We start from the raw sequence: 16,029 nt of genomic DNA, 5'->3' as shown, positions 1-16,029 counted from the left end.
TTGTGTTCTGTTCCACCCGCTTAACAACTTCTTTTCGAGTTTGATTATCAATAACTTTATTTGGAGTGAAACCTCCAAGTCCAACTAGGATTGAATAGTGTGACTTATCCCAACTCCGTCCATGACCATGGGAAATGACTAGTCATATTTTTGCACTCTGCAAAGGTTGTACACTTTACCCACTAAGTCACACACTTGTATAATGTCACCAGTGGAACTTTAGTGTACTTTGAAAGAGCGGGGGGGGGGGGGGCTGACATTATCACATTTCCTCATGATGCAAAATATTCCCCACCGGACGGGTCAAGTATCTCCATAAGTTAGTGGCTCCTCTTAGCACTTAACACATTGGGGGTGGTTTAACATTAGTAAATATGCATGGCTAATAACATAATTAGGGTCTCCCATAAATACAATATGGTTGCATTGTTATTAATAGATTCAATGTCACCATGACTCGATATAGCCAATGAAGAAGGTCCTCGTGATGGCAAAGAGCCCCACTGATTAGGCTTCCGGCAGTGAAAAGTGCTCAACTTTGTTTCTGCCTCAAAGACCGAGGCCTAAAAGTCCCATAAATTAGAGGTGTAGGCTGTAGGGTAAAATAGGACTAGGGTCGCTAGAGGAGGGCAGAGAGATCCCATGTGGGTCCCAACACCCCTAGCTTGCATCCTTGGGTCAGGTCGCGAGGTGGGCACATGGCGCGCATAGGTGCCTCCGTGGCCCAATTGCCCCCGACTCTCGTCCAGTGAGATTTGACTTCCAAATATGTTTTCTCTAAGCTCTAGGGAAATAATTTCTTCATTTCTCTTCCTTTTGGTCCTTTTCTGCAGTCTTCCAATAATTCTCCCTCCTCATCTAAAACATGCAAATTAAGAGAAAAAAGACATAACAATGGTGTGAAAATATGCAAAACATGGATAGTTAGGAGTCATTCATAAAAAGAAAAAGTGGTACAAAATGTATGAACTCTAAGATGCGTGTGCTCCACAACACACTTCATGACCAGATATGCTTGAGCCTAACTTGGTAGTACTCATGGTCACACACTTCCTCCAGAAGAGGGCCCAACCACTAGGTGTGATTTGTTGTGGTGGTCTAGTTACTAACATTGCTCTTTATTTGAACCACAACTTGGGTTGTATGAGGGATATTGGTCCATGACAAGAACCATTGGAGGGAGAAGTGAGTTCTTCAGTTGTATTGCAATGTTGCTTGACTTAGGGTGTTATCCCTACAGATTGATACCTTGATTCTCATGTAAGTGGAAAGTTATCACTTGGCGCAAACTCTTGCACTTTGGGAGCAACATCATGGATTACATGATACAGGTGGAAGCATGAATGGTGGTACATGTGAAGGTTATGATGATAAAAGTTTGGTCGACTAGTCCATGGTTGACTCAGGGTGTTATCCCTACAGATTGATACCTTGATTCTCATGTAAGGGGAAAGTTATCACTTGGCGCAAACTCGTGCACTTTGGGAGCAACATCATGGATTACATGATACAGGTGGAAACATGAATGGTGGTACATGTGAAGGGTATGATGATAAAAGTTTGGTCCACTAGTCCATGGTCGACTAGTCAAAGGGGGAGGGTCCATAGTCTGTAGTGAGCCGAGAAATCATCTTTGATTCTTAGTGCGTCAAATTGTCAACCCAATGCATGAAGCAATGCGACTTAAACCGAGCCAACTAGATAGGGAGGATTACATATGGTCGAGCGATTTTCTTCTATTTCTCATGTGTTGTTTTTTCTAAGTTTTCTCTTTTGTGTGTTTCTGTCATCACTTTTCTACGGATTTATTCTCGTACATTTTGTTTCTTTTCCTTTCCTTTTACCTTTTTCAAAATTTGAAACATATTTTAACTTTGGGAACTTTTTTAAGTCATGAACATTCCGAAGAAACATGGGCATCTTACATTCCAGATTTTTTTGAAATATTGTGAACAATCTTTAATTTTTGGGGAACATTTTTAGATTTATGAACATTTCTTAACTTCATGGACATTTTTCTAAATTCATGATCACTTTATAATATTGAAATATATTTTAACTATGTCGAAACAAACCTAGATTAATTTCTTTGAGAAAAAATTGGAAAACAAAAGAAAAAAGACAAAGACGATTGAAAAGAAAATTGTTGTCAATGGAGCGCTCGAAGGAGCATTTAGTGGGTGGATGCAGAACCAAGCACTATATGTCATACGCCAACATTTTGACGCAATAATATTCAAATAGGAGGGAGGTCCCCAGTGAGCCATCCCTTCTCATCCCTCTCCCATGATGGCCTTTGGTTACTTTTGGGACTCTTCTAGTGTTGGATCCTTTGCTTTTTGATGACCCATTCCCTCTCTTCCCTCTCCCATGATGGCCCTTGGATACTTTTGGGACTCTTCTAGTGTTGGGATCCTTTGCTTTTTGTTGCCTTGTTGAACTTTTCTTTTTATTTGAGTTTCGGTATTTGCCTTAGACTTGGGTTAACCGCCTTAGACCTGGGTTGAACACATTGGAATTTTATTGACTTGCCAGGTAGAAACCCATGGGTAGGATTAATTATCCCTACAACAGGAATCCCTTTGATCCATAGTCAACAAAGTCACGACTTGTGAGCACAGATAAAAAATTGCTGATCCTAGGAACATTCTACGATGGCCTTGGATTCTTCATATTGGTCTTGATGGGGCACCTCTCCATATTGTGGGGTCTTCATGGAGATCTCCGGTAGAATAGTGTTCCTTATTGCTAAAATCAGGTCTTATTGGCAGGGAGGAAAATGCCTTGCCCTTGGTGCTAGGACAAAATTAAATTGACCCGGAAGTTAGGGTAGACCCATGGATCCCATCGAGCACGAAGTGAAATGTATTGACAAAGATGCGAGGGGGTATTATTTCCAAGACCATTGACCTAATTAACCCAGTGTTGGCAAATTGAGATGAAGATTTGTGAGAACGTTTTTTTTGCCATGTTGATGTTCGAAGTATCTCGGAAATTCCCTAAATTTCAATGTGTTTGAAGATTTTATTTTGCGGCATTCTGTTTTTGAGTTGCCGAATGGTAGAATGAAATATTTGTGTAACTTGTTGCCTAGGATAGAAATTTGCCGTAATTGTTAGCTAGCGACAACAATCTACAGTTGTATATGTAACATGCATTTACTCTACCAAATTCCTCATCACACGAACTGAAGAAAAACACCGGGACTCGTTTTTATGTGGTCATGGACGAAATCCTTAAACAAAAATCTACCAAAATTTACTAGTTATAATTACTTTGCAATGGAAGATTAAATTATTTTGGCTAAATTAGACACTAAATAAATTATTTGAGATTATATACATCATGATCAGATAAATCATATCAAATGAGTGGTTAGATAACATCTTTTGCACATAGGGGCATTTCAGATTTTTACTATCAGCTATAGGCTCACCAGCCATCCTAAAAGTAAGTGCCAAACACATTCTTTTGTCTTCACTACTTCTACCAGCTCCATAATTTGAGCGAGAGAAGATGGAGGCAAATAGGAGCACGACATGGTAACACAAATAAAGACAGTAATGCAAAATGTTTTTGGTATTTTTGATTTTTTAGAGAAGTGATGCAGATGAAAAAGACAATGCAATAAAGGCAAATAGAAAGTAGAACAAGTAAATGATAATGTGTATGAAGGGACCTTGAGTAGTTTGATTAAGTCTCCCTGACAACGGTGCGAAAAATGCTTTTAGCTACTTGTGAGCAATGTTGGGATTTCCCCCCGAAGAGGAAGGATGAAGCAATATAGTAGCGGATATTATTTCTCTCAGTACAGAACCAAGGTTATAGAACCAATAGAAGACTCACACAAACACCCGTCAACAGTGCTTGCACACACAAAAGCAAATACTTGCACCCAACACGGGTAAGAGGGTTGTCAATTGATGTCTACTACGCAACTTTATTCTTGTATTATCATGCTGGGCCTCCATTCGCAGAGTTTTGTAGGACAATAACAATTTTCCCTCAAGTTGATGACCTAAGGTTTATTAATCCGTGGGAGGCGTAGGATGAAGATGGTCTCTCTCAAACAACCTTGCAACCAAATAACAAAGAGTCTCTTGTGTCCCCAACACACCAAATACAATGGTAAATTGTATAGGTGCACTAGTTCGGCAAAGAGATGGTGATACAAGTGTAGTAATGATAGTAGATGCTGATTTTTGTATTAGGAACAATAAAAAACAGCAAGGTAGCAAGTAACAAAATTGAGCACAAATGGTGTTGCAATGCTTGAAAATGAGGCCTAGGGTTCATATTTTCACTAGTGCAATCTCTCAACAATGCTAACATAATTGGATCATATAACCATCCCTGAACGTGCGATGAAGAATCACTCTGAAGTTCTTATCTAGCGGAGAACATAAGAAGAAATTGTTTGTAGGGTACCAAACCACCTCAAAGTTATCCTTTCCGATCAATCTTTTGAACTATCTCTATAACTATCACAAACAACCCTAGAGTTTGTACTAAAATAACACCATATGATACACATCAACCAACTATAATGTCACCTAGATACTCCAATGCCAGCACGAGTATCCGTGAGTTGATTATACGATATGCATCAAACAATTTAAGATTCAGAATACTCAATCCAACACAAAGAACCTCAAAGATTGCCCCAAGATTTCTACCGAAGAAACAAGGACGAGAACGTGCATCAACCCCTATGCATACATTACCCCAATGTCACCTCGGGAATCCGCGAGTTGAGTGCCAAAACATACATAAGTGTTCTCAAATCCATAAAAGTATTCAATCCAATAACAACGAAATCTCAAAGGTAAAACTCAATCCATCACAACAAGATAGAGAGGGAGAAACACCATATGATCCAACTATATTAACAAAGGTCGCAGTTGATGTCTACTACACAACTTGTTCTTGTAGATTCGTGTTGGGCCTCCAACCGCAGAGTTTTGTAGGACATTAGCAAATTTCCCTCAAGTGGATGACCTAAGTTTTATCTATCCGTGGGAGGCGTAGGATGAAGATGGTCTCTCTCAAACAACCCTACAACCAAATAACTAATGTCGCTTGAACTATGTCGGTATTTCCCCAAAGAGGAAGGGATGATGCAACATAGCTACGGTAGGTATTTCCCTCAGTTATGAAACCAAGGTATCAATCCAGTAGGAGAACCAAGCAACACTATGTAAACGGTACCTGCACACAAATAACAAATACTTGCAACCCGACGCTTATGAGGGGTTGTCAATTCCTCTACGAGTAACAACGCCAGAAATTGTCAAGTTGACGGGATAAAATTGTGTAGATTGGCTAATTAGATCTCGATAAAACGCGAAATAAAATAAGTAATAAAAAAGTGCAACAAAGGTACTTTTGGGTTTTTGGAATAATAGATCTGAAAATAAAAGCAAATAAAAATAGATGTCAAGGCAAATATGATAAAGAATAGACCCCAGGGCCATAGATTTCATTAGTGGCTTCTCCCGAGAAAATAACATACGGTGGGTAAACAAATTACTGTTGGGCAATTGATAGAAGATCCAATAATTATGACGATATCCAAGGCAATGATCAATATATAGGCATCACGTCCAAGATTAGTAGACCGACTCCTGCCTGCATCTACTACTATTACTCCACACATCGACCTCTATCCAGCATGCATCTAGTGTATTAAGTTCATGGAGAAACAGAGTAGTGCAATAAGAAAGATGACATGATATAGACGAGATATATTCATGTAGGAATAGCCCCCATCTTGTTATCCTTAATAGCAATGATACATGCGTGTCTTGCTGCCCCTTCTGTCACTGGGAAAGAACACCGTACGATCGAACCCATCACAAAGCACCTCTTTCGATGGCAAGAAAAATCGATCAAGTTGGCCTAACTAAACCAAAGATCCGAAGAAGAAATACGAGGCTATAAACAATCATGCATATAAGAGACCAAAGAAGACTCAAAATAATATTCATGGATATAGATCTGATCATAAACTCAAAGTTCATCGGATCCCAACAAACACACCGCAAAAAAGTTACATCAAATAGATCTCCAAGAAACCATTCTATTGAGAATCAAAAAGAGAGAATAAGCCATCTATCTACTGCCTACAGACCCGTAGGTATTTGATGAACTACTCACGCATCATCGGAGAGGCACCAATGAGGATGATGAACCCCTCTGTGATGGTTTCCATATTGGATCTCGTGGTTCTAGAACTTGCGGCAGCTGGAATTGTGTTTCGTCGACTCCCCTAGGGTTTTTGGAATATTTGGGTATTTATAGGGCAAAGAGGCGGTGCGGAAGGTCATCGAGGTGGGCACAACCCACCAGGGCGCGCCTGGGCTCCTGGGCGCGCCCTGGGTGGTTGTGCTCCCCTCGGGCCTCGCCTGTGGTACTTCTTTGGCCCGTCTTGTGTCTTCTGGGCCAAAAAATTTCTCCAAAAAGTTTCACTGCGTTTGGACTCCGTTTGGTACTGATATTCTGCGAAGTAAAAAACAAGCAAAAAACAACAACTAGCACTGGGCACTATGTCAATAGGTTAGTCTCAAAAAATGATATAAAGTGTCTATAAAAATATTGTAAAACATCCAAGAATGATAATATAACAACATGGAACAAGCAAAAGTTATAGATACGTTGGAGACGTATCAACATCCCCAAGCTTAATTCCTACTCGTCCTCGAGTATGTAAATGATAAAAATAGATTTTTTTGATGTGGAATGCTGCCTAACATGTTCATCACATATTCTTTTTCTTTTATAGCATGGACATTTGGACTTTTATATGGTTCAAATCAATAGTCTAGTTTTGACATGGAGATTTCAATACTCAAGCATATCAACAAGCAACCATGTCTTTCAAAATATCAACCCTAAATAAAGTTATCCCTAGCCCATCATGCTCAATCATTGATCCATTCATGAAACATACTCGCATATTAGCTACATCCAGTGCCCAAGTACGATCATCGTGCCCCTTAGTTGGTGCTTTATAAGAGAAGACGGAGAATCAAAAATAAAAATTGCATAAAGTAAATAGATAGGCCCTTTGCAGAGGGAAGTAGGGATTTGTAGAGGTGCCAGAGCACAAAGCTTAAATTGAGGGAATTTGTTTTTAGCGGCATACTTTTCCCATCAACGAAAACGACCGAGTAATTCCCAACACATACCATGTTAGATATACCATAGGTGGTTCCCAAATATAAAATAAAGTTTATTCCTTTTTCCGCCATTCTTTCACAATCCATGGCTAGCCGTCTCCACGGGTGCCTTCCATACCAACACTTTCCAAGGAATTTATTTTTTGACAACATGAAGTAAATTTCTTTTTCATTTCGGGACTGGGCATCCCTATTACCACCGCACTCTCTTGCAATGACAAGTGAATAAACACTCATCTTGAGAATAACACATCTAGCATGGAAAATATTAGCCACCCCCTGCCGCTTCATGAGCGGTACGGGCACAGAAAAAGGAAATTTATTTTGAAATTAGAGATGACACATACAAATTTGCTTAGAACGTCACGGAAATACCGCATATAGGTAGGTATGGTGGACTCATATGGCAAAACTGGGTTTAAAATTTTTGGATGCACAAGTACTATTTCTACTTAGTACAAGTGGGGACTAGCAAAAAGATTGAGAAGCAACCAACCAAGAAATGAAAAATCATGTAAGCGAGTATTAAGCATAACTAACACCGAATAATGCACCACAAGTAGGATGTAATTTCTTTGCATAACTATTGACTTTCGTGCTTGCATAGGGAATCACAAACCTTAACTATTGATTCCGTTTGGTACTGATGTTCTGCGAAGTAAAAAACAAGCAAAAAACAACAACTGGCACTGGGCACTATGTCAATAGGTTAGTGCCAAAAAATGATATAAAGTTGCTATAAAATGATTGTAAAATATCCAAGAATGACAATATAACAACATGAAAGCAAAAATTATAGATAGGTTGGAGATGTATCAATAACAAAGAGTCTCTTGTGTCCCCAACACACCAAATACAATGGTTAATTGTATAGGTGCACTAGTTCGGCGAAGAGATGGTGATACAAGTGTAGTAATGATAGTAGATATTGATTTTTGTAGTAGTAACAATAAAAAACAGCAAGGTAACGAGTAACAAAAGTGAGCACAAACGGTATTGCAGTGCTTGAAAATGAGGCCTAGGGTCCGTACTTTCACTAGTGCAATTTCTCAATAATGTTGATATAATTGGATCATATAACCATCCCTCAACGTGCGATGAAGAATCACTCCAAAGTTCTTATCTAGCAGAGAACATAAGAAGAAATTGTTTGTAGGGTAGGAAACTACTCAAACTTATCTTTTCCGATCGATCTATCCAAGAGTTCGTACTAAGATAACACCAAGTTATCCTTTCGGATCGATCTATCTAAGAGTTTGTACTAAAATAACACCATATGATACGCATCAACCAACTCTAATGTCATCTAGATCCTCCAATGTCACCACAAGTATCCATGAGTTAATTATACGATACGCATCAAACAATTTCAGATTCGTAATACTCAATCCAACACAAAGAACTTCAAAGAGTGCACCCAGAATTCTACCGGAGAAACAAAGACGAGAACTGATACGTCTCCAACGTATATATAATTTATGAAGTATTCATTCCATGTTTACAATAATTTTATATGGTTTTGGTATGATTTAATTAGAACTAACCCGGACCGACGCTGTTTTCAGCAGAACTACCGTGGTGTCGTTTTTTGTGCAGAAATAAAAGTTCTTGAAATGGGATAAAAAGTTATGGTGATTTTTTATGGACCAAAAGAGACCCCCAAAGCACCGAAGCTAGCCAGGAAGTGACCGAGGAGGCCACAAGCCCGAGGGGCGCACCCTCCTAGCTTGTGGGCCCCTCGGGCACCCCCTTGATGTGTTTCTGACGCCAAAAATTCTTATAAATATAGAAACCCCTGAAAAGAACCCTAGATCAGAAGTTCCGCCGCCGCAAGCCTCTGTAACCATGAAAAACCAATCGGGAGCCCGTTCCGGCACCCTGTAGGAGGGGGAAACCATCACCGGAGGCCATGTTCATCATCCCAGCGGTCTCCATGATGAGGAGGGAGTAGTTCACCCTTGGGGCTGAGGGTATGTACTAGTAGCTATGTGTTTGATCTCTCTCTCTCTCTCTCTCTCTCTCGTGTTATTGATTTGGCACGATCTTGATGTACCGTGAGCTTTGTTACTATAGTTGGATCATATGGTGTTTCTCCCCCTCTACCTTATTGTGATGAATTGAGTCTTGCTCTTTGAGGTTTCTTTATGTTGGATTGAGTATTGGATTTGAGAACACTTGATGTATGTCTTGCGATGGGATATCTGTGGTGGCAATGGGATGTTCTATTAATTCACTTGATGTATGTTTTGGCACTCAAATCGTGGATTCCCGAGGTGACATTGGGTTAATCTATGCATAGGGGTTGATGCACGTTCTCGTACTACATTCTCCGATAGAAACTTTGGAATGATTCTTTGTTGCACCTTGTGGGATTGTTATATGATCCAATTATGTTATCATTGTTGAGAGACTTTGCACTAGTGAAAGTATGAACCCTAGGCCTTGTTTCCAAGCATTCCAATACCATTTTGCTCACTTTTGTTACTAGTTACCTTGCTGTTTTTATATTTTCAGATTACAAAAACCTATATCTACCATCCATATTACACTTGTATCACCATCTCTTCGCTGAACTAGTGCACCTATACAATTTACCATTGTATTGGGTGTGTTGGGGACACAAGAGACTCTTTGTTATTTGGTTGCAGGGTTGTTTGAGAGAGACCATCTTCATCCTACGCCTCCCACGGATTGATAAACCTTAGGTCACGCACTTGAGGGAAAATTGCTACTGTCCTACAAAACTCTATGCTTGGAGGCCCAACACGAGTCTACAAGAAGAAGGTTGCGTAGTAGACATCAAGAACATGCATCAACCCCTATGCATAGATTACCCCAATGTCACCTTGGGAATCAATGAGTTGAGTGCCAAAACACACATCAAATGAGTCAATATGATACCCCATTGCCACCACGGGTATTCATAGCAAGACATACATTAAGTGTTCTCAAATCCATAAAAGTATTCAATCCGATAATCACGAAATCTCAAAGGGAAAACTCAATTCATCACAAGAAGATAGAGAGGGGAAAACACCATATGATCCAACTATATTAACAAAGCCTGCGATACATCAAGATCGTGCCATCTCAAGAACACGAGAGAGAGAGAGACAGATTAAACACATAGCTACTGGTATAAACCCTCAACCCCGAGGGTGGAGTACTCCCTCCTCATCATTGTGGCTGCCGGGATGATGTAGCTAGATGGCCACCGGTGATGATTTCCCCCTCCGGCAGGGCGCCAGAATAGGGTCTAGATTGTTTTTTCATGGCTACAAAGGCCTGCGGCGGTGGAACTTCTGATCTAGGGTTATTTCTGGGGGTTTCTGTATTTATAGGATTTTTTGGGGTTGGTTTCACGCGAAGATGCGCCTCGAGGTGAGCACAACTCACCTACACACGGGCAGGGGCCCAGGCATGCCCTAGTGGGTTGTGGTCACCTCCTTTACCTTCTGGTCCTCCCACGAAGCTTCTAGTGCCTCTTTTGTTCAAAAAAAACCGTCAAAAAGTTTGGTTGCATTGGAAGAAATTTTATTTCTGCACAAAAAACAACACCACGGTAGTTCTGCTGAAAAGAGTTCCTGTCCGGGTTAGTTCCATGCAAATCATACCAAAACCATATAATTTTTTTGTAAACATGGCATGAATACTTCATAAATTATAGATACGTTGGACACGTATCAGCATCCCCAAGCTTAATTCATACTCGTCCTCGAGTAGGTGAATGATAAAAGAAATAATTTATGAAGTGTGAACGCTAGCATAGTGCATAAGTTTGATCAATGATAATTTCAATCACTTTTCCTAGCATCATAACATCAACTCTTTCTCATAAAACTCATCATGATAAAGTACCATTGAAAGCAGAATTGTTGTGGAATGCTACCTATCATATTCATCATATACTCTTTCTTTTGTAGCATGGACATTTGGACTTGAATGAATCAAAGCAATATTCTATAATTTGACAAGAAGACGTCAATACTTAAGCATATCAGCAAGCAACCATGTCTTTCAAAATATCAACACTAAAGAAAGTTATCCCTAGCCCATTATCCTCAATCATTGACCCATTCATGAAACACACTCGAATATTAGCTACATCCAATGCACAAGTATGATCATAGTGCTCCCTAGTTGGTGCCTTATAAGAGAATATGGAGACACAATTTTTTTTGCATAAAAGTAAATAGATAGGCCCTTCGCAGAGGGAAGCAGAGATTTGTAGAGGTGCCAGAGCTCAAACTTAAATAGGGAGATAAAAATTTGTTTTGAGAGGCATGCTTTTCCTGTCAACGAAAACGACCGAGAATTCCCAATACTTTCCTTGCTAGATACATCATAGGCGGTTCTCAAACATAAAATAAATTTTATTCCTTTTTCCACCATTCTGTCATAATCCATGGCTAGCTGTATCCACGGGTGCCTTCCATACCAACACTTTCCAAGGAATTTATTATTTGACAACCTAAAATAAATTTCTTTTTCATTTCAGGACTGGGCATCCCTATTACCGCCACACTCTCGTGCAGTGACAAGTGAATAAACACTCATCTTGGAATAACACATCTAGCATGGAAAAATATTGGCCACCGCTCCCGCTTCATGAGCGGTACGGGCACACAAAAAGGAAATTCATTTTGAAAATTAGAGTTGGCACATACAAATTACTTGGAATGACATGGAAATACCGCATATAGGTAGGCATGGTGGCTTCATTTGGCACAACTTTGGGTTTAAGAATTTGGATGCACAAGTAGTATTCCCACTTAGTACAAATGAAGGCTAGCAAATAGATTGAGAAGCGACTAACCAAGAAACCAAAACGATCATAAACGAACATTAAACATAACTAACACCGAATAATGCACCACAAGTAGGATATAACTTCATTGCATAACTATTGACTTTCGTGCTTGCATACGGAATCACAAACCTTAACACCAATATTCCTACTAAAGCACAATTACTCACCAACATGACTCACATATTATTATCTCCATATCACAAAACTATTGCAAGGAATCAAACTTATCATATCAAATGATCTATATGAAAGTTTTTATTATATCCCTCTTGAATATCCATTACTTTGGGACTAAATTTATATATTACCATTGCTACTAACAAGCTCTTAAATAAATTTAAGTGAAGCACGAGAGCATAAGTAGTTCTTCAAAATTTTCAACTCTCAAAATAATCTAACTGAAGCATGAGAGTACATGACAAACTACTCCAAAAAGATATAAGTGAAGATCAAGTGAGTAGTTAAGTAAATGGGTAGCTATTTGAGGACTCTCTCTTCTTTAAAAACTTTAAGATCTAAGAATTTTATTATAACAGCAAGCAATATAAAATAAAATGACATTCCAAGAATAGCAAAACTCATGTGAAGAAGCAAAAACTTAGGATCAACCGATACTAACCGATAATTGTTGATGAAGAAAGGTGGGATGCCTACCGGGGCATCCCCAAGCTTAGATGCCTGAGACTTCTTGAGATATTATCTTGGGATGCCTTGGGCATCCCCGAGCTTGAGGTTTTGTGTCTCTTTAATTCCTTTTATATCACGGTTTCCCTAAATCTTAAAAACTTCATCCACACAAAACTCAACAAGAACTCATGAGATATGTTAGTATAAATAAACTCAAAACCTTATCATTCTCTACTGTAGAAAATCACTAAAATTATTATTTAACATTGCATAGTAAATGCCTCTGCATATTTAATACTCCTATCCTCAAATAGAATCAATAAACAAGCAAACATATGCAAACATAACAACAATTTATCAAAACAGGACAGTCTGTAAAAGATGCAAGAAGATTCATACTTATTTAACCCTAAAAATTATGAAAATTTACCACACTGTAGAAAATTTGTCATAGCTTATTGTGTAAAAAGTTTCAACATTTTATCACATTCTTACTTTTCTCAAGAATTCTTGCACTAGCGTGCAAATTTCTGTTTTCAAACAGCCACAAATAGACTTGCAAGATAAGCATGGCAAAGGCTATACTTGAAAATTTTATTGAAGTAAAAGATACAAAACATTATTCTAAATAACAGCAAGAAAATCCTAACAAGATAAAATGATGCTCCAAGCAAAACACATATCATGTGACGAATTAAAATATAGCATCAAGTGAGGTTACCGACAATGTTGGAGATGAAAGAGAGGATGCCTTCCGGGGCATCCCCAAGCTTAGTTGCTTGCACTATAAAAAAAGACACATCCGTGACATTTTGGGCCGAACGAAATTTTTTTCTGTCATGCTTTTGACATTTCTATGACGATAATTGTGACAAAATCCGGTATCCTCATAGATGTGGTGGGTTCCTACTTCTATGACAAAAAATCATGACAGAAAATGGGCTCTAATTGAACCAGAGTGAGGCGTTGGGCTCTAACTGAACCCGAGCGATTGCACTAGCTATGTTACTGAACCCTGATCGATCCCTTGCTGTTAACTGAACCCGAGTGATACCTTCGTTACTGCTGCTAACTGAAGCTGATCGATGATGCCTCTGGATGAACAGTGAGCGTTGTTGGGGGGGGGGGTGGATGAACAGTTCCTGGTGGGGGGTTGGATGAACACGACCCCGTGGTAGTAGAGGCCGTTGCCGCTGGATGAACAGGACCCCGATCGAGCCAGTTGGGGGTGGATGAACATGACCCCGTGGAGGGCTGGATGAACAGCACCCCTTGTAGGGCTGGTTGAACAGTAGCCGGTGGAGGGCTGGATGAACAGTAGCCCGTGGAGGGGTGGTTGAACAGGACCCCGTGGAGAGGGCTGGTTGAACGGTAGCCGGTGGAGGAGCGATGGAGGCTGGATGAACAGGAGCCCATGGATGAACAGTCGTAGGTGGAGTGTAGCGACCAGACCTCAAACAATCTGATCTACCGTGTACCAGTGTCATCCCTGGATCAGTAATGCTGACACGCACAGTACTTGGAGGATTTATAACAGAGTAGCAATCACATACTTATTACATCGAGTATCTCAAAAGAGAAATAAGTATGATAAATATGGCTTAAGGCCATCTAAAACGATAACAGTGGAAGACTTGGAAGATAAATGAGTCCATCAACTCCAACGGCATGACTAAGTATAAGACCACGACCTAAGGCACCTTACTCGTCGTCTGAAAAGTCTGCAACATGAAACGTTGCAGCCCAAAAACGGGTCAGCACATGGAATATGCTGGCAAAATAACACATAGAGGGTAATGAACATAATACAGCTATACTACATGGATATTTGGCTGGTGTTTAAGCTCTATGGTTACAGTTTTGCGAAAAGCCAATTTTTCCCTACTGCAAAGGAATAAATTTTATTTAACTATCATAGTGGTTGTTAAACATTCAGAATGGTTGACAACATCTCAATCCCAATTAAGTATTATCCTTAACCCAACAAAATTAATTTGAGTAACATGATGAGATTCACATGATAATCCAAGTACTAGATACTCAAGATGTCCATAAACGGGGACACGGCTAACCATGATTAGTTTATACACTCTGCAGAGGTTTGTGCACTTTTCCCCACAAGACTCGATCTCCTCCGTTGGATTTCTCGCACTACATGGTGTTTGAGAAACGGATGACCGAGACACAGTCTTTCAGAAGCGTTTGCACCGTACGATCGGGTAGACAGTTACACCTACTTTCCCCTACATCTACTAGTCTACCACTGTAAGAGTTCACACAACTTATTCAACTATGCTAGAGCCCATAATAGCTTGCGGCTGCACACGGAAGTTTCTAGTATGAATAATCTCATGATCCCTTTGAGCCTGGGTGGCGGTCTATAAAAAAAACAGGCAATCACTGGAATACCCAGGTGCCTCAATCCACCCAGATGTGTGTTTAAGTTGCCACCTTAAGTAAACCATTAAATTAACAATCTCACATCTGTCATGGATACACTCACCCAATCCACGTCTACTAGCATAGCATAGCAATATGAGCAAACGTAGAAGTAACTCCCAGGGTTTGATAACAAAAACAGGTAATAGGTACTACCTCATCTACTTCCCAATACCCACAATTTAATTAGATCCTAATCATGCAATGTTTGAGGATTGGTCTAATGCAATAAAACTGGGTAGTAAAGAGGTATGATCAAAGTCTTACTTGCCTTGCTGATGATCCGTGAAACCTAGAGATTCGAAGTAGCAAGCGGCGCACTCCGGGTACTCTATCGCAAACAAACAAGCATACAGTAAGCACTCAACTAATGCACAGGTAAAACTCAAATAAAAGATCTAACCAGAAAGTTCAACTTAAGAACTCCGGTTTGCAAAAAGAATCAAATCAAACGAAGCAACGAAAGTCAAACGGCGAAAGAAACAAGATTCGTTTACTAATCTGGATCTAAGTCAAATTTTACAGTAGCGAAAACTTGTTTGAGTTGGTTAAATGGAAATAGAATTTCGAGACGAAACTCTAGGCGCTTGAATCGCCTGATTCCGATAAACGAGCGAAAAGATATACTAGAATGAAAATCGGATCGGAAATCGCGATCTAGAATAATTGCGGAAAATCCGAGAAAAAGAAAAACTGACGAATAGTTTATCGAACGAACGTTTGTTAACTGTAACTAAACGATGAACACGTTCGTTAAAACGAACGAGCGAATGAACGCTCGCTAATTAACTAAACCGAGAAAAAGAAAAAAAATAAACCGATCTAAAAAAATAAAACAACCGTAGTTTTTTTTTAAAACGGACGGCTTTTTAGAGAAAACCGCCGGCGGCGGCAACAACTCCGGTGGCTACCTCGGCGAGGGCGGTAGCTCCGGCGGGGTCGGCGGGCGGCGGGGTCGGCCGGCGGGACGGCGGG

Source organism: Aegilops tauschii, chromosome 7 (genome assembly GCF_002575655.3).
Source record: "Aegilops tauschii subsp. strangulata cultivar AL8/78 chromosome 7, Aet v6.0, whole genome shotgun sequence".
Taxonomy (NCBI): Eukaryota; Viridiplantae; Streptophyta; class Magnoliopsida; order Poales; family Poaceae; genus Aegilops; species Aegilops tauschii.
Note: the sequence above shows the minus strand (reverse complement) of the source record.